This window comes from Panthera tigris, chromosome A3 (genome assembly GCF_018350195.1).
Source record: "Panthera tigris isolate Pti1 chromosome A3, P.tigris_Pti1_mat1.1, whole genome shotgun sequence".
NCBI lineage: Eukaryota > Metazoa > Chordata > Mammalia > Carnivora > Felidae > Panthera > Panthera tigris.
In genome coordinates this window covers 20290314-20292962 of record NC_056662.1, presented here as the reverse complement: position 1 = coordinate 20292962, position 2649 = coordinate 20290314, and the positions used below count along the sequence as shown (strand labels likewise).

Below are 2649 nucleotides of genomic sequence, written 5' to 3'. Positions count from 1 at the left end.
ATTACCCTAAATGATGATGTAATAGTCTCCATTCATTATGTTTCATATATATTATTATCAAATGATGTGAAGAAAAATGCTGAAAAAGAAATTGGGAAATTCTAAATATAATTACATGGAAGACGAAATAAAACACTTGTATTCTTTCATAGATCATGAAGTCAAAAATCTGTATATGAGATTTTGTATTAAAATTTATTAGGCTGAATATATGAATACTTGACATTAGCTTCCATAGTAAGGAAAAAATTCTTTCCAGTATCCATGGAAATTTACTAATGTCTGCCATATTCTTGGCCATAAAGAAATCCTCAATAAATGCTAATGAGTAGAAATTAAACAGCTCATATTGTCTAACCAGAGCACAATGAATTCTAGAAATTGAAACTATAGGTTTAAATAAAAACCACTTGGAAATCGTGGGTAAAGAAAAATCTCTCTTGTCAACCATATGAATATTAAAAACTAACATTAACTATTTAGAAAATAATGGACCTAGTGCATATCAAATCTCATGTGATAGGGTCAGAACTATAGCGGGCAACAAAATCATAGCATTGGTGTTCAATAATGAAGAATTAAAGCAAAGTATCCAACTGGAGAAGTTATCTAAAGAGTAGTGAAATCAGCATAAAAATAGCACAAGAAAAGAAATGAAAAAAATTCTGAAAAAGCAGATCCAAGAAACAAAAACTTTTTTAGACCGTATAAGCCTAATTAAGAGGAGTCAAATGCAGGGGCACCTGGGTGGCTCAGTTGGTTGAGTGTCCGACTTCAGCTCAGGTCGTGATCTCACGGTTCTTGAGTTCAAGCTCTGCATCAGGCTCTGCGCTGACAGTGGGGAGGCTGCTTGGGATTGTCTCTCTCTCCCTCTCTCTGTGCCCCTCCCCTGCCTGCACTTGCTCTCTCAAAAATAAATAAACATTTACGAAGAGCCCAACACAAACATATGAAAGCATGACTGTTTATAACATAGGGCAGCTACACGTGGATTTTTTTTTTAATTTTTTTTTAACGTTTATTTATTTTTGAGACAGAGAGAGACAGAACATGAACAGGGGAGGGGCAGAGAGAGAGGGAGACACAGAATCTGAAACGGGCTCCAGGCTCTGAGCTGTCAGCACAGAGCCCGACGCGGAGCTCGAACTCACGGACCTTGAGATCATGACCTGAGCCGAAGTCGGATCCTTAACCGACCGAGCCACCCAGGTGCCCCCTACAAGTGGATTTTTAAAAGAGAATACTATGTGCAGTTTCTGCATAAATTTTAAAATCTTATTTAAAATAATAAAGGGGGGCGGGGATAGGAAGAGCGATAATGACAGAGGAATGGGACACGTATCCAGTAGCAAGATAAAAACTGTTTTCAAAGTGAGGCCCTGGGCCAAGAACGGATCATGGGTGAGGTCTTTTGAGCTCATTGTGGTGTCGCGATTAATCTCTTGAAGTGTGAGTTCTTTTTAGATGTGAAACTTGAGCTGGGCTTGGCAGAAAGTAGCCTCTCGGTAAATACCCGTTGAATGAATGAACCCATCAGTGGAGACCCACCACGATAAACTTTATTTCAAAAACAGGTGCTGGACAGCTGCTGTCAGTCTTTGTACCCATGGCATTGTGCTTTCTTAGAGGTGCCTCCTTCCTTCGTTCATGCGATTCCTTCTGCCTGTACGGAAGGCAGAGGGTTAAGTTCTGCTTGTCGGGCGTGACTGAGTTCAGGCATCACTTCTTCCAAAAGGGCCCCTCTCCCACCCCACCCCCCCCACAGGCCCAGCCAGGTGTTCTACATTCTCACAGGGCTCACTGTATTACACAGACACTTTTTGTGCACCTACCTATTTCTCCCACAAGACGGTACATTTCCTGGAGCACCGTGACTACGTTCTCTTCATCTCCAAATTCCTAGCATCAAAGATGAAATCGGGAAGTTTGGAAGGATTAAAAAAATGTTGAACTGTACTAACACGATGGGCCCAATTTGTCCCGACAAGCACCCCCGTTCTACTGTGTTTTGTAAAATTCTGTATACAAAGAGAAACTGCATTTATGATGGGACAGTAATCGTGCTCTTCATTTTTATTAACTGTTTCTCTTCCTCTTCCACCCCTCCTCCAGATTCCTCCCTCAGTTCCTATGGAATCTTGCGGCCCCGTCCTTCAGGTTTTCTTTGTTCAACATTCAACCCGGCGATGTTTAGTTAAGTATTCACTATGTCCCATGCGGGATGAAAATACTCATGGTCCTGGCCCCATGGAGCTCATCTTTTCTCTGAAAAGAGACATCACACTCACCTCCCTGGGCTCAATGTTGCTTGGTGTCTTGAAACAGCTGCCAGAGCTGCTGGCTCCAGAAATGGGAAGGGAAACTTCTTTTCTTAGATTTAATAAGATTGGATCACTGCACACCATCTATCAGATCCGCTGCTAGGAAGCAGAAATATGGAAATGAGATGAGGTAGTCAAGTGCCATGCCCTCAGGAGGCTTCCATTCTCCCGGGAGAAACAGACGTGAAATTAGTAAACAGGTTAATAAATAAGGTAGTTTCCAAACTGTGAAACATACAAAAGGCTGAAAGAGCATAAAAGGGATCCGACTGCAATCTGCTTTTTTTACAATGGCTCACGGCGGCAACAGTTTGCCCGGGGGGTAAAT

At 41.8% G+C, this 2649-nt stretch overlaps 1 long non-coding RNA gene across 1 annotated transcript; it reads right to left on the bottom strand.

Moving 5' to 3' along the window:
- Nucleotides 1–1580: 1580 nt before the first annotated feature.
- Nucleotides 1581–2386, bottom strand: LOC122236974. The gene is made up of 3 exons (XR_006215164.1): nucleotides 2289–2386; nucleotides 1833–1899; nucleotides 1581–1663 (listed from the first exon to the last, which is right to left on the bottom strand). It is a non-coding gene; the product is annotated as an uncharacterized LOC122236974 (long non-coding RNA).
- Nucleotides 2387–2649: the final 263 nt, after the last annotated feature.